This window comes from Lynx rufus, unplaced genomic scaffold, assembly GCF_022079265.1.
Source record: "Lynx rufus isolate CCGP_SWC_20201006 ecotype Redwood Valley unplaced genomic scaffold, mLynRuf1.p SCAF_3, whole genome shotgun sequence".
Lineage (NCBI taxonomy): Eukaryota > Metazoa > Chordata > Mammalia > Carnivora > Felidae > Lynx > Lynx rufus.
The window spans coordinates 194,194,459-194,218,658 of record NW_025814845.1 but is presented as its reverse complement, the minus strand read 5'-3'; positions in this window follow the sequence as shown (position 1 = coordinate 194,218,658).

The following is a 24,200-nucleotide window of genomic DNA, read 5'->3' as shown; positions in this document are numbered from 1 at the left end:
ATTTTCATAATTATAAAGAAGTGGGAGAAAGGAAATAATATGTACCCTCTTGCTCTGTCATTTTGGAATATCGTTCTGGAATATGTCTTTGATAAAATAGATACAATTGTGCTTTATATGCAAGCTTCTCAATTTATTTCCCTTAATGTTGTATCATATTTAGCTTTCCATGGTATTACAAATGATTTATAATATCTTAATGACTGTATAATCTACCATAAAGTATATAAATGAAAATCAACCATTTCCCTAAAGATCTGTACATTTAGATTAAGTTATAATAAACAATTTTGGTTAATACTATGTAAGTGGTTGGTTGATGTAGTAATTTATATTAAGTATATTAATTATACTAAGCCTTTTGCTAGCTGCTATGTACACAATGATTAATAAGAAACAAACACTGGGGGCCACCTGGGTGGCTCAGTCAGTTAAGGGTCTGACTCTTGGTTTCAGCTCAGGTCATGATCTCACTGTTCGTGAGATCAAGCCCCATATCAGGCTCTGTGCTGACAGTGCAGAGCCTGCTTGGAATTTTCTCTCTCCTCTCTTTCTGTCCCTTCCCCTGCTCGTGTACTCTGTCTTTCAAAATAAATAAACATAAAAAAAAAAAACCCAGAAGAAAAAAATTGGTATCAAGGAGCTTGCTGTCTTCTTTGTCATAAAACTCTTTCTGCATTTAGGATGATTCTCTTAAGACAGATTTCCAAATGTGGAAAATATATATATATGAACATAATAAAGGCTCTTGATTTCTTAAAAGTGTTCTACCAATTCACAGTCCTTTCAGAGGACTTTTAATTATGACCTAAAACTTACTGAAACTAGTTTAAGTTTAAAAAACTTGGGGTGGGGGGTAAGGGGACATTGATAGAGGCTCAAATGACTGAATAACGATCAGATAGTGTTGGCTTTGGGAGTTGGGAGGCTTCCTGGCTCAAAGTGGGGCATCTGGGCTTCATACCTATTGCACAGGTAGGATTTTTTCTGTTATGTCTTCACTCAGGCAGGCTCCATCTACTTGAGAATACAGGTGTTCCAGGTTTCATCCTCCTTATTTCGAGTCTAGCAACAAGAGAGCTCTTTTCTCATTTCATTGGTTTTAGCAGATAGCCCACGATTGACTTTCCTTAGCGTGGCTTGGTCCTTCTTAATCTTGGAACAGATCACTGTGCCATATGATGATGTATGCTGATCAACAAGGCCCACATATCGTGCCTCCCTGAGAGGACATTCCTGAGCATCTGAAAGGAGTTGTTTCGTGATGGCAGTAAGGCTGCTCTCATCTGAAGAAGGGATGGGTCCTGGGAGTGCACGTATGATATTCACTGAAATTGGTAATATCATATGTTAAGCAGATGAGCAACAGGAAACACAAAGAGGCGAAATAACTCAATGTCAACCTACTAATTAGGCACAGAGATGAGAAGAGGACCCAAAACCACGTACTCATACTTCAAAGCTGTTCAGACTATATTTCTTCTTTTTATGATCAACAAAAAACTGAGTACCTGTCATACATAAGGTTATGCTCTTTAAACTAGCTTAAACTTTAGTTGGAAGACAAAACTAACAACATGCTAAGTGACAAAAATAAATAAATAGAAGGAAGGGATTCAATGAGCCTAGAGAAGTGTAGGAAACCCCCCACAAATGAGGTGGCAGGCTGGAGGAAACCAAAATTCATACTGTCTTTGCTGTGATGTGCAAAAGTTTTTGCTGGGGGGGGGCTCTGTTGTGCCCCCACAAAACCCTTTCTCTGAGAAGGTCTAAGTACCCTTTCTGACACTCTGCTGAATGTGTGGCTCCAACAGCCACATGTGTAACCATGTCACTTTGAACCCCTTGCTCAAGCTATGCTCAAGACTCAGTGTTCATGTCCCCCAAAAAGGCATATGTTGAGGCCCAATCCCCACTGGGATGGTATTTGGAAGTGGGGCTTGTGGAAAGTGATGAGTCATGAGAGTGGAGCCCTTGTAAATGAGATTAGAGATGCGAGAGAGACGATCTCTCTCTTTCCACCATGAGTGGACACAGGCGAGGAGAAGGCAATCTGTAAGCCAGGAGGAGATTCACCAGAACCCCACTGTGCTGGCACTCTGACCTTGGGCTTGCAGCCTCCTCACCTGTGAGAATGAAATGTCTTTTGTGTACGCTTTCCAGTCTGTGGTGTTCTGTTCCACTGGCCCAAGAAGACTAGGACGGGTAGATTTGGTCGGAGGCGGACACCTCATCTGAGCTGGGCCAGTTGTGTTCTCTGTCTTAGGAACTTGGATGGAGCAATTCAAGACAGTTCTAATCTAAGTCTGGCCCTGTGCATAGTCTGATGCTCAGAAAAGGAGGCTCAAGGGAACACCTGGTCCTGGAGGGGTTCCTCAATTTCTGCTGGCTTCTCCGTTTGAGGTGCCAGCTCTTGTGAGGCACTTAAGAGTTCTGTGAACTCAGCATCATACACCATTCCCCATTCTTTATTGGACTTGTTGTTCTACTCCATTGCTAATAATTGCTCCCAAGAGGCAATACTGAATATGATATTGTTCCCTGCAGCCATCTCTCTTTCAACTGCTAGGTGTTAAATCCTAATATTTCCTTGTTTTCCTTCACACATTTCAAAATCCTAGGGTTACTGGGAGGTTCTGTTGACATAGATTTTTACTTTCATTCTTCTCTAAGCTCCAGGAAATTTAAAGAGTAAATAATGTTGTTTACAATGTAGGTTTTTGTTTTGTTTTGTTTTGTTTGTGTACTTGACCCCCAGTGTCATGTTAGTTTCAGGGGTACAGTATAGTGGTTTGGCAAGTTTTAAGTATTATGCTGTGCTCGCCACAAGTATAGCTACCATCAGTCCTGTTACATCACTGTCATAGTATCATTGACTCTATTCCTTAAATTGGGCCTTTGATTCCCATGATTTATTCATTTCATGACTGGAGGCCTATATCTCCTACACCCCTTCCTCCCTTTTACCCAAACCCTGCTGGCAACCATCAGTTTGTTCTCTGTGTTTATAGGTCTGATTCTGATATTTTTTCACGTGTTTTGTTTCGTTTTAGAATCCACACATGTGTGAAATCATATGGCATTGGTCTGTATCTAACTTTTTGCACTAATGGCATAATCTCATCCTTTTTAAAGATGTGTAGTATTCTGGTGTGTGTGTGTGTGTGTGTGTGTGCGTGTGTGTGCGTGTGTGTGTGTGTCTATATATGTATTTAGGTTGCTTCCATATCCTACATATTATAAAGAATGCTGCAATAGATACAGAAGTTCATATATCCTTTTGAATTAGTATTTTTCCTTTGGACAAATACCCATTAGAAGAATTACTGGACATATGGTATTTCTATTTTTAAATTTTGAGGAAACTTCATACTGTTTTCCACAGTAGCTGTACCAGTTCACATCCCACCAGCAGTGTGTATTTTTTTTTCCTCCACATCCTTCACAACACTTGTTATTTCTTGTCTTTTTGATTTTGCCATTCTGACAGGTGTGAGGTAATATCTCATTGTAGTTTTGATTTGCATTTCCCTGATGATGAGAGATGTTGAGCATCTCATCATGTATCTGTTGGCCATCTGGATGTCTTCTTTGGAAAAATGTCTATTTTGGTCCTATGTCCATTTTTTAATCAGATTAGTTGGGGGGTGGGTATTGGGTTGTGTAAGTTCTTTATTTATTTTGGATATTGACCCTTTATCAAATATATCACTTGCACTTATTTTCTCCCTTTAAGTAAGTTGTCTTTTTGTTTCATTGATGGCTTCCTTTGCTGTGAAGAAGCTTTTTATTTTGGTGTAGTCCCAACAATTTAATTTGGCTTTTGTTTTCCTTACCTTAGAAGACATATCTAGGAAAATGTTGTTACAACCAATGCCAGAAAAATACTGCCTGGGTTCTAGGATTTTTATGATTTGAAGTCTCATAGTGAAGTCTTTAATCTGTTTTGACTGTATTTTTGTGCATGATGTTACAAAGTGGCCCAGTTTCATTCTTTTGCATGTAGCTGTCCAGTTTTCCAAGCACCATTTATTGAAGAGTCTGTCTTTTCCTCATTGTATATCATTGCCTTCTTTGTCATAGATTAATTAACCATGTAAGCATGGGTTTATTTCTGGACTTTTCTATTCTGTTCCATTGATCTAGATGTCTGTTTTTATGCCAGTACCATACTGTTTTGATTGCTTTCACTTTGTAATATATCTTGGAATCTGGAATTGTGATACCTCCAGTTTTGTTTTTCTTTTTCAAGATTGCTTTGGTTACTTGGAGTGTTGTGTGTTTCCATACAAATTTTAGTATCATTTGTTCTAGGTTTATGGGACATGCTGTTGGTATTTTGATAGGGATTGCATTGAATCTGTAGATTACTTTGGGTAATTTAGACATTTTAACAGTATCTGCTCTTCTAATACACAAGCATGGAATATCTTTCCATTTGTGTCACCTTCAGTTTCTTTCATTAATGTTTTAGAGTTTTCAGAGTAAATTCGTGTGTTACTTCTAGTAGGTTTGGGTCGAGAATTTAAGGTTTTCTGTATATGGTATCATGTCATCTGCAAATAGTGGCAATTTAACTTCTTCTTTACCATTATGGATGCATCTAACTTCTTTTCCTTGTCTGATTGCTGAGGCTAGGACTTCCAGTATTATGTTTAATAAATGTGGTGAGAGTGGACATCCTTGTCTTGTTCCTTATCATAGAGGAAAAGTCCTCAGTTTTTCTCCATTAAATAAGATGTTAGCTGTGGGTTTTTCATATGTGGCTTTTATTATGTTGAAGTGTGTTCCTTCTAAACCCACTTTATTGAGAATTTTTGTCATGAATGTGTGTTGAATTTTGTCACATGCTTTTCCTGCATTTACTGAGATGCCATGTGATTTTTATCCTTTGTTTTACTGATGTGCTATATCACATTGATTTGTGAATATTGAACCATCCTTGAATCTCCAGAATAAATACCACTTGATTATGACAAATCATCCTTTTAATGTATTGATGAATGTGGCTTGCTAATATTTTGTTGAGGATTTTTGTTGTAAGAATATTGGCCTGTAGTTTTCTTTTTTTGTGGTGTCTTTTCTGGTTTCAGTATTAGAGTAATGCTGGCCTTGTAGAATATATTTGGAAGCCTTCCTTCCCTTTCTATTTTTTAGACTAATTTGGGAAGAATAGGTATTAACTCTTCCTTAACTGTTTGGTGGAATTCACCTGTGAACCCATCCCTGGACTTTTGTTTATTTATTTATTTTTTGGTAGTTTTTTGATTGCTGATTTAATTTCATTACTAGTAATCTGTCCAGATTTTCTATTGCTTTCTGATGCATTTGAAAATTTGTATGCTTCTAGGAAGTTATCCATTTCTTCCAGGTTGTCCAATTTGTGGGCATATAATTTTTAGTAGCATTCTCTTATAATCCTTTGTTTTCTCTGGTGCCAGTTGCTACTTCTCTCTTCTTTCTGACTTTATTTATTTGGGTCTTTATTTATTTATTTTTTTATTGTGAGTCTGGATAAGGGTTAATCGCTGTTGTTTATTTTTCAAACAACCAGCTGTTGGTTTCATTGATTTTCTTTTTTCTTCCTTCCTTCCTTCCTGCCTTCCCTCCGTCCCTCTTTTCTTTCTTTCTTTCTTTCTTTCTTTCTTTCTTTCTTTCTTTCTTTCTTTCTCCTTCTTTCCTTCTTTCTTTCTTCCTCTATGTTATTTATTTCTGCTGTGATCTTTATTATTTCCTTCCTTGTACTCATGTAGGTTTTGTTTGTTCTTTTTCTAGTTCCTTTAGGTAAAAGGTTAGGTTGTGTATTCGAGCTTTTCCTTGTTTCTTGAGGTAGGCATGCGTCTGTGCCTTTAGATCTGCTTTTGCTACTACCCAGAGCTTTTAGACTGTTGTTTTCATTTTGATTTGCTTCCACCTATTTTTTTTTAATTTCTTCTTTGATGGCTTTGTTAAACCATCGGTCATTTAGCATCTTGTTATTTAGCCCCCATGCATTTGTGTGTTTTTCAATTTTTTTTCCTGTGATTTATTTTTTGTTTTATATCATTGTGGTCATAAATATGCATGGTATGATTTCAGTCTTAAATTTATTGAGGTTTTTTTTGTGACCTAATGTGCTTTCTGTTGTTTGTGGCTGAAATATTCTATATATGTGTATTATGCCCATCTGGTCTAATGTGTCATTCAAAGACGCTGTCCCCTTATTGATTTTCTGCCTGGATGATCTATCCATTGATGTAAGTGGGGTGTTAAAGTTCCCTACTATTGTTGTATTACCTTCAATTTCTCCCTTTATGTTCATTAATATTTGCTTTATGTATTTAGGTGCTCCGATGTTGGGTGTGTACATATTTATAACTGTTTTATCCTTTTGCTGCTTTGATCCCTTTATTATTATTATTATATAATACGCTTCTTTGTCTCTTTTTACAGTCTTTGTTTCACCGTCTCTTTTGTGTGATATAACCATTGCTATACCAGTTTATTTTTGATTTTTTTGTTTCACCATTTACCTGGTGACTATTTTTCCATCCCTTCACTTTCACCATGTATGTTTCCTAAAGTGAGAGGTGAGGTTCCTGTAGGCAGCACACAGATGGGTCTTGTTTATCCATTCTGCCATTTCAGCCATTTACACTTAAAGTGATTATTGACAGGTATGTACTTATGACCATTTTGTTGTTTGTTTTCTGGTTGTTTTTGTAGTTCTTTTCCTTTCTTGCTTTCTTTGTGATTGATAAGTCTCTAAAGTGTTATGTTTGGCTTTCATTTTATTTTTTGTGGATCTTTTATAGGTTTGGGGTTTGTGGTTGTCATTAGGTTCTTATAAAACATCCTAAGTATATAGCAGTCTATATTAAGTTGATAGTCATTTAAGTTCAAACACATTTTTTAAGAAGTTCTTTTCTTTTTCTTTCACTCTTTCTTTCTTTCTTCCTCCTCCCTCCTACATGTTTTATGCATATGGTGTCATATTTTACATCTTTTTGTTCATAATTTTTATGTCTAATAATGGCCATTTCATTTCTACTTAAAGAAGTCCCTTGGAGCACCTGGGTGGCTCAGTTGGTTGGGCGTCTGACTTCGGCCCGGGTCATGATCTTGTGGTTCGTGGGTTTGAGCCCCACATTGGACTCTGTGCTGATGGCTTGGAGCCTGGAGCCAGCTTTGGATTCTGTGTCTCCCTCTCTCACTGAGCCTCTTCTGTTTGCACTCTGTCTCTCAAAAATGAATAAATGTTAAAAAAAATTTAAAAAAAGAAGTCCCTTTAGCATTTCTTAAAAATCAGCTGAAAACATTATAGATTTTCCCTTGTAGCTAGTTTTTTGCTTCTCTCTTGCTGCTTTTTAAGTTTTTCTCTTTATCTTTAAATTTGTCATTTTAATTATTATCTTGCCATTGTAATTAATATGTGTCTTGGTGGGGACCTCCCGGGGTCATCTTGTTTGGAACTCTCTCTACTGTTTAGGTCTGGATGTCTATTTTCTAATCTAGGTTTGGAAAGTTTTCGGATATGGTATCTTTAAGTAAGTTTTCTGCCCCTTTCTCACTCTTTTCTTCTTCTGGGGTCCCTATAATGCAATTGTTTGTTCATTTGATGTGGTTCGGAAGATCCCTCAATCTATCCTCTTTTTTTTTTTTTTTTTTGCTTTTTGCTGTTCAACTTAGGTGTTTTCCATTATCCCATCTTCCAGATCACTAATTTACCCTCTAATGTACCCTCATCCTAATGTACCCTGTAGCCCTGCATTCCCTTTAGTGTGAGTTTTATCTCAGTTATTATCTCCTTCAACTCTTATTGGTTCTTTTGTATATTTTTTTTAGCCTTCATCAAAGGCCTCAGTGCTTCCACTCTTCTCTTCAGCCCAGTGAGCATTTTTATGAGCATTACTTTAAATTACGTGTCTGGAACCTTGCTTATCTCCATTTCCTTCAGTTCCTTTACTGAAGTTTTGTCTTGTTCTTTCTGTTGGAGCATTTTCCTCTGTCTCCAAGTTTTGTTGGACTCTTCATATTTGTTTCTATGGATTAGGCAGAACGGCTGCTTCTCCTAAACCTGAAGGCATGGTCTTCAATATGGCCGTCCCTGTGTAGACTGTGGGGGGTTCATGACTTCTGCTGGTTGGCTGTAGCTGTGACTGGCATGGGCTGGGGCTCCCAGGGCTCCAGTCAGGACAGCTAACGCTAGAGTGGATGCAGGCCAGGGTGTCCTATGGTTCCATGTGCTGATGGCACCTTGGCCAGACAGCTGAAGCTGGAAGGGGTTAAGCTAGAGTGCTCCAGGATGCCCTGTGCAGGGCACCCTGGCAGGGCAGCTGGAGCTGAGACGGTGTGAAGCCAGGTTGTATCTCAGCTGTCTCTACAGAGTGTGCCCTGGCAGGACAGTTGAAACTAAAATTGGTATAAGCCCGGGGGACCCAGGACTCTACACACAGTGGGCACCTTGGCAGGATAGTTGAAGCTAAAGGGGATGTGAACCAGGGTGTTCCAGGACTCTCTGCACAGAGAGTGCCCTGAAGCAGTGGCTGGAGCCAAGATAGGGTACAGACTGGGAGGTGCTGGGGCTCTCTATGCAGGTGGCACTCTGGCAGGACAGCTACAGCTAAAAGGGCCACAGGCTGATGTGGCCCTTGGGCTCTCTGTGCAAAATGAACATCAGCAGGACACATTAAGTGGAATTGGGTGCAAGCCAGGGTGCACCGAGGTGCTCAGGGAGTGGATGCCCTAGCGGAGGCTGGTATAGGCAGGTGTTTTAGGCCACTTTGGAGGGTTCTCTGGTGCTGTACCTGAAGCATGCAAGCATGGGCTGGGGATTCCCAGGGAGCACCCTGGCAGGGTAGCTGGATCTGAAGCAGACTTCAGCTGAGAGGTTCTGGAGCTCTCTGCACCAGGGATGCCCTAGCAAGCCATCTGAAGCCAAAGTGGTATGGGCCTGGAGTGTTCTATGTGGTTGGCACCTGTGTCCCCTTGGCGCGTAGTCTGGAGTTGTAGTGAATGCTAACTAGGGGATTCTGGTGTGTACCGCCCTGTGGCCACCTTGGTGGGATGCCTAGGGCTGATGGGGGTCGGGGGCCCAAGGGTCACCCATGCAGCAGAGTGGCCAAGGCACCCAGATTGTACACTGGTTTCCACTTTCAAGATGGCGGGGTCAGAGCGTAGACTGTGTCTGTGAGCCCTTCGCACCCAGAGAATATTCCGGCAGCTCCCATGGCCATTTGGTGGGGTTCTAGTTCTGGCTCTTCTATTTGGGTGAGCTGCTCTGGTAACCTTCCAATTGCTTTTTTAAGAAAAGAGGAAAAGAAAAGAAAGTAAGAAAGAAAAAAAAAGTGGGGGGAGGAAAAAAGGAAAAGAAAGAAAAGACACAAAGAAGAAAGAAAGAAACAAACAAAACCACCCTTTTTACCCCAGAGCCAGTGGGACTGGTGCACGCCTGTGGGCCCAGGGCTGGCTGAGGTGTGGGCCAGTTATGGTGACCAGACCCGACTCTGCTCTCCTATCTTGGCTTTTAAAGTGGGGAGGCCAGGGAGACTCAAACCTGTCACGACCCAGAGAGCATTCCCTCATCTGCTCTGGTGTTTTCCTAGGTTCTGGTGTTGTCTGTTTTATAGGCTGTTGCTCTTTTAAGCCAGGGCTGTTTTCCTGTGCCCAAGCCAGAGGGCTCAGTTCCTGGTCCCTCAGTCCTGTCTCTCCTCACTGCCCTTCCCAGCCTCAGGGTGGAGGTTCCCTTTGTTATCATGTCTCTGTCTCTTTTCTCTTGTTTTTTCTTGTTCAGTAGATGTGCAGTGAGGCCCTCAGGTTTTGTTCAGGAGGAATTGTTCTGTTAGTGGCTATAATTTGGTGTGTCCCATGGAGGAGGTGAGTTTAGGGTCTTCGTATGCCACCATCTTGGACCAGAACCCTAATAGAGAGGCTTTTTAAAGGGAAGAAGTAAGTTGCAGATAGATTGTACATGTCCTAAAAGAAGGAATCTCTTTTGCAAGCTTCATAAAGTTTTGCAGCCCATTGCTCATAAATAATGACAGTTGTGTTTTGAAGGAATCTTGCATAAGTATTTTACATAAGCAGTACTTCCAGTAACATAAATATCTGTAATTAGTTAGGGTCTCCTCTTCTTATATATCAAACTACCACATACAACCACCAGAAGCATTGCTCTTTTCCAGGAAAAATCCATGAACAGTGATCAATTCCTCAGCCAACGGCGGATCATTATTTGAAAGCCCTGTACCTGTATGTGCAGTACACGCAATCTAGGAGAGATCACATCTAATGTTCCCATACCCTTTCTGCCAAACTTTGTTCAAGACTCAGGTGGATTGAAATAAATATCAAAGGCAGCACTGAACAAAAAAAATATCACAAGAAGGAAGCCAGGAGGATGTAAGTGAAGGGGGGAAAGCATCCATAAGTCTACACTTTGGTGGAGAAAATAGAAGGGTTTGTGGGGCTCTTGCTTGATGGATAGAGTCCCCTCTTCTCTCAGTGCCCACCTACCACTCCTCCCCAGACACTTCCCAATGGGGAGTGAGAAGTACAATGGCCAACTTGGACTTGTTTACCTGTTCATGAAGCCAGGATTTATTGCTACTCACAGCACTGGGCAAAAGGGATTGCAGTTGTGAAGAGAACAAATGTTTTTCCTGTTTCACAAATCTATACTGTAGACGAAGATGTAGATATTTGCACAAGGAGTAATGACATGGTGTGAGGACAGTAGAGGGGAAGGTATAACCCAAGAAGCGGGGACGGTCTCCTGCAGAAAGTCACATCTCTTCAGGGACAACTCAGGTGGGAAAAGTGGAGAAGGATGAAGAATGGCCCCAGCAGAAGGAAGCACGTGGCCAGAGGCTAGAGAGACCCTAGGAAGGCGGTGAGTCTGAAGGTTTTTCTCACTTTGGCCAGAACCAACGAGCAAGGTGAGCAGTCCTAAAAAATAGGGCTGTCGAGAAAAGCCAGAACCAAGTATTGAAGGGTCGTGATGAGTATCTTATGCTATACCAACAAGATTGACTTTATAGGAGGGATTCAGTGACATAATCAGTATGTATTTTAGAAAGTTAGCTCTGGGGCTCCTGGGTGGCTGAGTAGGCTAAACATCTGCCTTCAGCTCAGGTCATGATCTCGTAGTTTGTGAGGTCGAGCCCCATGTCAGGCTCTCCGCTATCAGCGTGGAGCCCGCTTCTGATCCTCTGTCCCTCTCACTCTCTACCTCTCCCCCACTCACACTCTCTATCTGTCTCTCTCAAAATAAATTAAAAAAAAAAAGCTCTCATAGTAGTTCACAGGAGGTACTGAAATGAGAAAAACTCAAAGCAGAGATACTAGAGAGTAGGTAAGAGTTGATAGATGTTAATCCAGGCTGAAATCTGAACAGGACCCCAGTCAAGGGAGAGCTTAGTGGATGGATTTGTGTCCGGGACTGCGTAAGCACTTTGTGAACCTGAAATTCCATCCTTCTTAGCCATCAGCCTACAGGTTATTACATGTTGTGTTCAGTATCCCTACCCCTTAGCCAAATGGGAAAGATGCCACTGGGTCTTAGCAGAGTCGTGTTTTCTTCTCCCTTCTTCCTCACTAAAAGAACCATCTGTTCAAGGAGGTCCAGTGCCCACCAAACGTTCTTGTGGTAGGCTTCCTTAAAGTCAGTGGGTGTGATATCTTCTGGCCACGTCCACGGGGTGTCGCTAAAAGGTGTAAAAGAAGCATTATTTCCCTTTGCTGCTGCAACTCCTTCCTGCCTGTAAAGCACACTCATTGCCTGGATGGAAACCAAAACCAAATGCCAATAATGATGGCGCTGAAAGAAAAGGGAAACCGAGTCACTCATAACTTAATGGAACTGCCTCACTAGCCCTGCCTCCCTCCAGGGCTCCTCTTGTGTGAGAAAAATCAACCTTTGGTTGATTAAGCCCCTGCAGCTCTTTCCTTTAGATTTAGTGGATATCAGTCATAGCTAAACCCGTGGTGTTCTTTGCCATTTGACAGACCCCTCTGGTATGGCTTTCTATTTTCCTTTGTTATTGAAGTAGTAAAATGAGCACTCTTTAAAGGGACAAGTCAACTCTCCACCTCAATTTTCCAAGCTGGTTTTTCTAGGCAGACCTTTGTGAGCTAAACATTCAGGGTAATCCCCTCAAAGTCGTCCATGAAGCTGGGATAATATATCTCCAAAACAATTTGTAGAAATATCTGGTTCCCTTTCAGAGCTCAGACCATTTACAGTTTCATAGCCGCAAAGGGAGAATCACAGCGAATTTGATTCATTCGGGTAAACAGACTCATTTCTATAGAATAATAGGGAAGAAGAAAGGAGAAGAAGATGTAACTCATCAATTAAACTTGACCTATTGTTCAGTCACCTAGCCAGGCTGTCTGTGTCAGAGACCTTGTCTTATCTTTATTGTATTACAGACCCTGCATGAAGCCTCTGGCCCCGCATCTACCTAATCCTGGTATAAAACAATGGACTGTTGTCTCACTCATTTATTTATGCTTTCAATAAACACTTATTAAGTGGCTGTACTAATTGCCAGCATTGTACTGGCTGTTAGAAATCGTAGACAAACAAAACTCCCATCCCTGATTTCAAGAAAGGAGGTACAGTATGCCAGGTAGGGGGACATTTAACAAGCAACTTGTGATAGAGGGCCCTACATAAGGCACTGGGGCAGGGAGGTGGGGTAGGTAGTTCTCACTGGAGATTAATAAAGTGTCAACAGGGATGTAGCCCTTGAATGAGTCTTGAGTCTTCACTGGTCTCTTCCAGGGGAACAAGAGAAGAGTGTTCAATACCTTTCAGGTATGGAAAGTAGAGTTATCACAGGCATGCCATAGAAAATGGCACATGAGGTTGCAAACGGTGACCAAAGGGGAACACCAGGAGTTGAGGCTGCTTGAATAGGCATAAAGAACCTTGGACACACTGGAAACAGTGATATCGTCAAATCCAAATCTGGGGTTGAGAGAGATCATTCTAGAAATGTTGACATGGATAGCGTCATGAGGTCTCTCACTGGACAAAGATAAAAGATTTATTTTGCCATCCAAGTTTGACCTTAAACTTCCTAGAGTAGAAGTTATATGCCTAAGGATATTTTAAAATATGAAGAGTATAAATGAAGAAGACTAAGCCACTGATAGGAAGCAGGAAATGAGAAAAAAAAAAAGACAGTTTGAAAGAAAATTCCCAAATTTCCCTCTTGAATGACTAGCTTAATTGTGATTCCACTCTCCGAAATGGGAAATAGAAAGGGGTAGGCTTGAGGGAGAAAGGTTTCCAGTCTGGTTTTAGGTTGGGCATCGAGGTGGTCCAGGGAAGGATAGGTTTTGAAGGACGACAGAGTTGAATACCAACTCCTCCTCTGCACTTGGCCTAACTTCTCCCCTTTGCTTCTCTGAGCCATGATTCCGTATGTAAAGTGGACACCATAATCCCTTCCTTGCAGAACCACCTTGTCCAACGCTGTATGTAGGATGCCTAGTGATGTCTCACTGCCTTGGGACTCTTACCACTGCCACCTTGACCATGATGTCCCTCATGTGACATCCAGGTGAAATTCTAAAGGGGTTGTTAAAGTTGTACATTAGTACATACATGTCTCTGTATAGTTGGTACCAGATAAGTGTTTGCTAAATTTTTGTTAATAATAAAATGCAGTAAAGGGCAGGAAAAGATGGATGTGTTCAGTAGGGGTGAGAAGAAAGGAAGCATTGATGTGTAAACTGCTTTGTGTTGGACAAATTTGTGTGCATTAGCTCATTTCAATCACATTTGAACCCAGAGAAATCCGTGCTTCTGTCTCAAAGTTAACTAATAAGGAAATTGCAATAGAGGCCTATTGAAGAGCTTTAAGGCCATATAGTCAGTAAATCCTCATTAGGGATGGAGCCCATGTGGTCAATAGTGCCAAACACACGTCCCCACACTAGCGTTTGTTTTCCCCATCCTATCCTTTCTCTCCGGTGTGCTATCAGACGCCCTGACAGGGAGAGCTGCACGGAACAATGATTTGATGTGCACAGACAGGGTACATGGTCAGGGTGAGGCAGTAAAACAGGCCTGCGGCAGAGTCCGCGGAAGAATAGACGCTCCGGTCACTTTTGCGAACACAGACATAATTTTTAGAAGGCCTAGAAGGTTGTGTTGTTTCTCTCGAAAGTAAATCAAGACTTTAAAACACCTGGTGTTTGTTTCATACAGTAACAAACGCCCTGCAGATACTGTGTCTGTGTCTCCTGCTGAGAGAATTCAATCTCGGGTACTTTTATCTTTGTGCCACAGCGGGAACAGTGAGTGACCCATGCTGCCCCCTGCTACGTGGGCGCACTTATCAAGGGGGCTCTTGTTTTTCCTACGCTGTGTAGAATCCCTTAATTTTCACATTTTTACCTGCATGACATCGCAGACTGGTAGATGGCAGCAACCTTTCACCTTCCTTTAAAAGATAGAGGAGCTAAGCAGCCCATGTCCAAAGACGTGCAAAAATATTCTACCCTCTGACCTCCCTGAAGGGTCTCTATTAAGGGGCAATTGGCAGTGACTCGAGTGCACGCGATTGGCTTGGGAATTTGTACCAAACGAATCCATTCCCAACGACTCTGGTCCAGTTGGTCGTGGGCAAAGACCATGCATTTTCATTTTAGCCAATATGCACACATTCTGAGGCAGGTCTTCCACAGACTGTGTTTTGAGAAACACTCATCTACAGTCCTGTTGGATCTCCCTACGTTGTGTAGAGAGCTGACTTTCCGGGAACTTGAGTCTTTAATTTTTCTCTCTGTCTCTGTAACCCTAAACAATGTAGTCAGCCTCCTTAGCCTCTCTGTCTCTTTGTCTGTAAACGCTTGGCGTTGCCCACACAGAATCTGGCTCTTCGTTACTTCTCTGTGTTTATGAGCAAGCACACGTACCACTTGTGCATTGTATTTCGTTCCTCATGCGTTTCTCACACGCATCATTATTTTTAATCATGACCGGAAATAAGCACACTGTCGACCAGGTCCTTTTTCTCAGGACACACATGGGAAGGTGGGTCTTAGGGACTTAGGAACAGCTGGTGAGGGCAAGACCTCACTTAAACCTGGGTCTTCTGGCTTCATATCTATTCTCAGCTTGTTGAGTTCTCTGTCACCAGAAGCTTTTCTCAAAATTCTTACCCCATATGTTTTTAACTAAGGAGCAGAGGCATGCAAAGTTCTCCCGGTGCCCCGGGAAGCTTTGGTCAAACTCAAGGGAACACTCTGGAATGTTTTCTCTCTTCTTCATAGTAAACCACCTAACTTGTACAGAATGTTCTGTGGACATTGTCAGGTTTATTATTTGGGCATCTGGGGACCCACTCTTAAACCAATGTATAACTGTTGCTCTGATTCCAATCAATCTCTGACCAAGACACAACTTGAATGTGGACTCCCATGACAGGATAAATATAAGGGTTTCCTGGCTAGAAACGCATTTCTTTTTAATTTGATTTAGAATCCCAGAGATGACATTTGACCAAAACATTACCAAGATCCCCTTTCCCTGCCTTGTAAGTCACAAAAATGTAAAGAGTACCTTTATATGATTTATACTAAACTCACTTAATTTTTGAGGCGGTTTTACAGACACAGAAGTATTTATTAATAGTTCTGTTCTTATGTGGACAAAGCACACTTCACAGTCCTTTCAACTTCTCCATACCTGAATAATGAAGCATAGTGTATGCTAGGGAATATGGATATGAAAGGACACTGTTGCTTTATTAGAAGAAATTTGTTGTCCCAAGCTTGTTCTTGTACAACTGCAATAGAAAATAAAAGAAGACTTTGATAGAGAAGGAATAGTCCGCTATAATAATAATTAAAAAAAGCAAATTGAATAGATTAGAAGTAGTGCCTCTGTTTGATAAAAAATAAGAATCTTGGGGCGCCTGGGTGGCTCAGTCGGTTAAGCGTCCGACTTCAGCTCAGGTCACGATCTCGTGGTCTGTGAGTTCGAGCCCCGTGTTGGGCTCTGGGCTGATGGCTCGGCGCCTGGAGCCTGCTTCCGATTCTGTGTCTCCCTCTCTCTCTGCCCCTCCCCCGTTCATGCCCTGTCTCTCTCTGTCTCAAAAATAAATAAACGCTAAAAAAAAAAAAATTAAAAAGAAAATAAGAATCTCTCCTTGGGGCATTCCCTTTTCTGTTTTATAAGCGAGTAGACCAAGGAAAGTTTAATGTGAAAGTGACCAGACAAGTCCAACTAAGTAGAGCAAAAAACTATACCCAAGCAAAAACTTGTAGCATTAGGTTTTCCAAATCAAAAAACGTTGGCCAAAGTAGAATTATGGGCAGGTTTCTATAAGCTAAAATACATCAGAATACAAGGGGCACCTGGGTGGCTCAGTCGGTTGAGCCTCTGACTTAAGCTCAGGTCGTGATCTCAGGGTCTGGAGTTCAAGCCCCCCGTTGGGCTCTGTGCTGACAGCTCAGAGCCTGGAGCCTGCTTCGGATTCTGTGTCTCCCTCTCTCTCTGCCCCTCCCCCACTCACACTCTGTCTCTCTCTCTCTCTCAAAAGAATAAATAAACATTAAAAAATTAAAAACAGGGGCGCCTGGGTGGCGCAGTCGGTTAAGCGTCTGACTTCAGCCAGGTCACGATCTCGCGGTCCGTGAGTTCGAGCCCCGCGTCAGGCTCTGGGCTGATGGCTCAGAGCCTGGAGCCTGTTTCCGATTCTGTGTCTCCCTCTCTCTCTGCCCCTCCCCCGTTCATGCTCTGTCTCTCTCTGTCCCAAAAATAAATAAAAAACATTGAAAAAAAAATTTAAAAAAAAAAAATTAAAAACAAAAACAAAAACAAAAAAACACTTCACAATGTGAATCAGGAGAAATAAGAGATGAGGGCATTTTCTAAAAATTTAGTCCCCAAGTTGTAGTGCAAAATTCAGAATAAAATGGTTGCCTCACTCAGGGATAAATAAATAAAACTCACATGAACCTACAAGTACTCACCCAAGACACATCATCTATAGGTGTGATGAATGGATAACTCTATTTAAAAAGAAGATATGCTACACATATATCTGACATATATTGTACACAGTTTTTGCTGGGTTCAATAAAGTTCTAAGATCAAAGCCAAAACCAAATAAAAGCTCTCTGTTTACCTATAATCCATATTTCTGTAGGACCTGATCCAGGAATACCTTTATATGCTCTAAGCTGAAACTACATAATCTCTAACATAATACAAACTTGGTTTCCTTCGGTTTAATTAAAGTTAAGTTTGTTTAAAAAACGAATCCCACTTTTCCTCTCTCAGGAAGTCTGTATCAGTTGTCAACATTCACAACACCTCTTTAAAGGGTCTCTCTTTCTGTGATAAAACACCTCTTCCAGAAAATACCATCCTGGCTTTTTTATTTGATGACCGGAATAAATGTCTCTGGTAGTTTTGCTTATTATTTTCTTTTTCCAACCCTATCTGTTCTCTATCATTCTTCGCCTTGTTCTGTGCCCTGGGAGCTAAGCGCTGAGGCTGCAGGGACCAGGCCAGCTGGCCAGCTCTGGTTGGCATGCAGTCAGAGGGACCCCTGCAGGAGTCCGGAGGGCAGGAACGGCTGCTCCCTCCATGCCTTGCCCCCTCCCCACTCCAGCCCTTCCTGCCTGGTTTCAGTTTTTACTGGACTCTGAGAAAATGAATTCTCCCACTTCTCCCTTTAGCCCTGGAGTCATAAAAGCTTCCATTGCTTCTGGCTTCAAAGATAACCCTTCCTCTATATGATAAAGGAGACAATGTGGGAGTTCTGCCGGGTGCGGTGCTGAGTGTATCTGTTCCAACTCTGCATTCCGAGACTGGAAAAGAACACAGTGTTTCTGTGGGCTCACAGGACCCCAGCCTGAACTTGCCACCCGGATTCCAGAGTCGTCAGTCTTTTCCCACCCCTTACAACCAGTGGACCTCAGTGACGCATTGATTTTCAGGGATTAATGCAAGCTCAAAGCCAGTATCAAGATATTCTTGGCAAATCTGGGTCTTTACCACCTCCTAGATCACAGTTACCCTGGTAAATGTCTATTATCCCTCTAGTGAAGGCATAGAAGAAAATTTAAGGCATATATTTGAGGTGTGTTGTGGGATCCCTCCTAAAAGGGAGACAGTTTCTCCCTTAATCAACAGTCTCTGAGTCCATGAACTGGAACAATTCCAGGAAGTGGGTCAAAGGGTGTGAAGCACCATTACGGGGATCCTGGTAGGTTTCTGCCCACCGTGCTAGACTCGTGGTGGATGACTTAGATCAAGCAGTGTCTATCAGGCTCCCTGGTGGATATTGCTGCTCTAGCAGGTCATAAGGCCGAGCACAAGCATCAACATTCCAGTACTAAATGGCAGTGCTCTGGATGGCACACTCCCAAACAGGGCCAGAAAATCAGTGAAAATTGCACGAGCAGGTGTCTCAGTCCTGCTCCTGCCATTTTGTGGTCTTTTCCTCAACTCACATCCCAAACTTGGTAGAAAATTCCTCAGGTTGACTAGTTGCCTGAGGAAGAAAACAATTCAGGCTTACGTGTATGGGTGTTTCCTAATGTATCATAGCCCATTCAAAAGCACCCTTGACAGTTGGCTGTGAAATGAAATTTTCCCAGTAGGAACAATGTGGGGCATGTATCTGATCTTCCACATCGTTTTATAGGAGAAATAATTTGAGATACGAATTTACACCAAATAATGAACGTTGGATAATGGTATAGCCGGTTGAAAAGAATCCGATTGGTCAGATTAGTGACAAGGTGATCGATCTTTCAAAGGAGTGTTGAGTTGTGTCTTTTGGCATGGGCATACAGTGTATAAGACATCTGTGTGTTATATCAATGCCTAATAAAGGATACCCCCTGCAGAGGATGTTCTCAATAGTCAGATAACCAAGAAAACTCATTTTGCAGATATATGGTGACCTCATTCATTCTCTGTCTCTCTCTCTTTCTCGCCATGGCAATTTTGTTCAATAAAGGCTATAAACAGTTCAGCCATCAGTCCCTCTTCAAGGCTGATGTGGATACAGTCATTGATGATGCTGAGTGCCCTACCTGCCAACAGCAGATGTCAACACTGAGCCATCAACATGGCCCCATTCCTTGGAGTGATCTGGAGAGATTGGTTACTATCTAGCCATCTGGAGGCAAATTGCTTACATTAGCTTCTTTCCACTGTGGAGGGGCAGCAATTAGTCCTTTCAAGAACAGATCCGTATCACAGATAGAGATTCGCTGTCCTTGTCTACACAGCGTTTACTAGCATCATGACCCCTTTAAGAAATCCTCCCTTCATTGTTCTAGGAAATTTATAAAATATTTGCTTCCTATCCTCACAACCTTGGGCTTAGAAGTTTTAGGGATACTAATCCCAAGAGAGAAAACCTTCCACAAGATAGAAAGCCATAGTTCCATTGATGTGGAAGCTGAGACCACTTTCTGGCCCTGTGAAACTCTTCTTACTACTGAACAAATGAGCAGAGATTGATCCTTACTAGTAACAGGAAGTTGGCTCCTACTATACAAAGTGGGTAGGGAGTTCTATGGCTGGAATCCAGGGTGTTCTTTGGAATAACTCTTAATATTTCCATAATCATTAATAATACTCAATGGGAAGCTATGACAAAACAAAATAGAGTCTACAGATTCAGGGACTTGGGTTGGAAAAAACTCTTTGAGCAACAAAATCTGATCAAAACTTAGCCTTGAGGCGAGGATCCAATCAAGGCTAAAGCTGTTTATTCCCATTATTAAAAGCCTTTGAATGGATTAAGGTAGCATATAGTAAATCCTTTCAATTGAATAAAATAGCTCAGGGAAAAGAGATTAAAGGTATCTCCCACCTCTGCCTGATTGGCCCACGGCTTGTAATTAAGTGGAGAAAGAGAAAGCTTGGGGCAAGAAGCAAAGAAATATTGTAAATCTAAGAAATAATGTCTAGAAAGAATTCTGGATGTGGCTGTTGGCTCATGTAACTGACTGAGGCAAACATTTTAAAAACTGCTAAGATTTTAAGAGAGTGCACTGTGGGAGAAATCATGATGAGCATGGAGAAAACATTATATGCCTGTCCTAGAATTAAAATGACCCTTAGTCCCTAACTTTCTGGGAGGCTAGGGAGCCCAGTGAGAAAGCTGCTTAGCCTCCAGTGAGGACATGGCATTACAGCCTCATTTCCAACTCAGTTGTGACCAAGAAGGATAATAAAAAATAAATAAACAAACCATCAGAAGAGTAGCCAAGAGCCGTGGAAAAAGTTAGGCTGGCAGGGCTGGTGGGACCCTTTTAGGAACCAGAATATAGTCTAAACAACATTCTCTATTCTCCCAGCCTAAGGCTCCCCGGGACATTTGTCTAGCATGATTTCAGAATTTCTATAGACCGGTGACTTCCCTGTGTTTCCTGTCTGTCACCTTTCCTGGTAATGACAGTGATCTGTCTTCGTACTACCATTAAATATTGGGGTTGGCAGTTGGGGTTTGGTACTGGATGATGCCTTGTCTGTGCATAGCTCTCCAGACAAGGAGGAGACCTGTCAGGACACTTAGCATCACTTGGAGATCATGGACATTGAAGTACAGCTGTGACTTGATGTGACTTTGCTTGGGAAGTGAGTCGGTATGTTTTTTTTTGTGGTTGTTCAAGGGAAAGGAGCTCAAACATTTAATGACCAGAAGGGCAAACTATTGAAGTGATTATTGTTGTTCACCAAATATCCTATTTTCCTCCCTTTCTGGTATATGGTTCAGATTACACTTCCTGGCCAACTTGAAGTGCTCGGATGAGTGAAACATCAGCTAAATTCTATCATTTCAGGATAGAAGCTTTTACTTTGTGCACAGTTTACCATGCCTTCTCTTTTTCTCTGCCGTAATTACCAGCAACACTCCAGAGAGCCAATGTTCTATTGTCCTGAGTGAGAGCACTATTTTTTTTTTCAACGTTTATTTATTTTTGGGACAGAGAGAGACAGAGCATGAACGGGGGAGGGGCAGAGAGAGAGGGAGACACAGAATCGGAAACAGGCTCCAGGCTCTGAGCCATCAGCCCAGAGCCTGACGCGGGGCTCGAACTCAGGGACCGCGAGATCGTGACCTGGCTGAAGTCGGACGCTTAACCGACTGCGCCACCCAGGCGCCCCAAGTGAGAGCACTATTGAGGGGAGTCTCAGTTCACCCATCATAGACATGTGGTATGAGAGAGAAGAAGTCATTGTTTTTTAAGCCTCTAAGATTTAAAGTTATTAATTATTATTAGCTAGAACATTCATTTATTTTTTCAAAAGGAATCATTACCATACAGAATCATTACCAGATCAGAAATACCAGAAAGAATCTATTTCCATTCATCACATAATTTCTCACTCTATCTTCTTGCCTCTTCTGTTTCCATGGAGGATCCTAGGAGATACATTTCCTTACCTCAAACACCAATTCCTTCAATAATGTTATTACTGATTGCTCTTAATCCAGTAGCTTCCACTTAACATTGCTACCCTGGCCACATTGACGTTACTCATAGTCATTTCTTAAATATAATAAAACTCAAACCTTTAAAAGAAGACTAAAATCGGATTTGCACAATCATGTCGGGAAATACAGAACTAAATGGTACGTGCAAAGTTCGTAAATCAAATCAGCTGTTTGAGTTATCATCATCAAGACAGCTTGCAGTGTGGATGTCTCACATATGAGTTTCTTCAGTCACACTTACAATGCTCTGAAAAGAAAGGCCATCGTTACAGCATCATGTTTTATGCCAGGAACAAAGAGTTCTAGGATCTTCTTTTATGCATAATCTTCATTCTACTGTAACTAAACCCCGCGGCATCTTCGAACATAAATCTTACCCCTTTCTTTTTTTTCCCCCTTCTTTTCACAAGCAATGAATTTTATACGTCTGTCAGTAGAAGAAACCCTTCAAATATGTGAGCAAATTGCAAAAAAGCACACCGCCGTAGACTTGATTTCCCTCCTTCAGGGACCAGGAAATGGAAGATACCAGATCAGGGAGATGATTTCTGCTGTTATTAACGGATGAGGAGGTGCTGGGGAGAGTTCTCAGTGGCCTTTGAATTTGTACTTTGCATCCATTCTGCAATCCAATATACAGATTTAGGGAGAATATGTGTCAGTCGTCATTAAGCATGAAAAACCAGCCAGAGAGCTGCAGAGACCTGGTTGTGGCCAGAGCTGGCTCTGGCCAGTCAAGTCTGAAGAGTCTGGTCTGTGGTTCCAGTTCCTGTGAATATCAGAATGTCCCGGGGAACATTTCAAAGAAGCCGACTGTTTGATCTCTCATTAGACTGGATAAATAAGGAATTGTAATCACCAAGCTCTCTAGCTGATTGTTAGCAGGTAGCTAGGCTTATACTGACGTTTGGGGACGGGTGCTTTAGTAGATACTGGAGTTCAGTGGTTTCTAATTTGGGGGTAGGTTTTATTCTATAAACCACATTTACACTGACTTTTGGCTATGGCAACTCTGTCTTTATTCAAGGGCAAGGAAGCATGTGCCCTGAGAAAATCTCAGGTTCACACCACGGTCTCAGACAGCATCTCTGGGCATCGCTTCTTGCCTTTTGTATAAGCCAGCAGAGTCCTGTCATCAGTATATTTTGTCTCCTTCAGCTGACACGTGTTTTATGCTTCTGTAACATTAATATTCGTATCATTCGTACCCCGACGTTAGCCTTTAATTTCAACTTGCCGTTATCAGATGCCATTATCAGGTAGTCTGTCGTTCTTATTTTATTTTATTTTATTTTATTTTATTTTATTTTATTTTATTTTATTTTATTTTATTTTATTATTTTGTTTATGTATTTTGCCTTTAGGATTTTATTTATTTAGTTTTTCAATGTTTCAACTTTTCAGGTAAATTCTAGTTAGTTAGTATGTGGTGCCCTGTTGGTTTCAGGCATAGAATTTCGTGATTCATCATCACACACAACGCCCAGTGCTCATCACAAGTCCCATTGTTCGTGGTTTCCAATGTTTGTCCCTTTTCCAGAGACACTTCTGTGAGAGATGCATTATTATTATCAGATGGTTGGGATTTCTCCCAAGGGCTTTAGCAGGATAGCACTCTAGTCAAATTTATGTTGGCTTATATACAAACACCTCCATGTGTTAATGATATGTAATACTTTCTAACATTCAAGATATATTTAAAATGAGTTATGGTTTTTATAAAATCACAATGCTGACATTATTTTCATTCAACTTAAGTTTCCCAGGGGGGTGAAAGAGCCCTGTAAGCATCTGTACACTGAATTATTTCCTTTTCTGTTATCTCACAGGGGTACAACTGAAACAAATTCAAACTGAAGCAGATTCGAGAAGGTCAGTAGGGATATTTGTGTCTTACTCCTGCTTTTCTGTAGTAATGCCCTACTCTGGCTGGCAGTGCAGATTTCTGATCAGTCCTGTGCTTCAGTCCAGTTGTGGTCTGAGAACAGATTAAGGTGTTAGCCCTCGTGGATTTACTTGTATTTTAATAATGAATTCAAAGGATCAGGTAACGTTGAGAACTGAGAGCCTGAAACCATCTCGCTGGAATGCAGCTCCTGTCCTCCCTGTGGTTCTCTCTCCTTACCAGAGGGCTTTGATGGAGGGTGTACACTCTTTAGCCTCCTGGAAAGCGTAAGGTGCATTTTCTGCTCACGGATGCTTACACTGCAAGACTCCGAAGGTTAAAGAGTCAGATGATTATAGTTCATAAACCACCAAATGCAATTAAATGACAGTGTCTCTCACAAAAAAAAAAAAAAAAAGATTGTCAAGAGACGTTTATGCCACCCTGAAATGTATTAAGTTACTAAAGCATATAAAAACAACATTTCAACTAATATCATTTTGCGGTGTCAGGACATAGATATATAGAGAAAGTTCATAATTTTGTAGTTAATTAATGTGCTGTAAAAGGCAGGTTTCTCCATAATTGAATAACAGCCTGTTCTAAGAACTGAGTCTTTCAACAGGCTTTGGGTCATAAGTTTGAATAGCCTTGGTCTGATTAGTATAAAACATACCTGCTAATGCCTTTTTAAAAAATTTTACACAGATACGGGTGGTTTAACAGAGTGTATAAATGTCAGGGAAGTCCTTTGGTTATGAACAATGAGTCACAAAATGGTTATGGATGTCATAGGTTATTTATTGTGGTTCTAGGGGCATTTTGAAAGTGTGGTCATTAACATAACATGG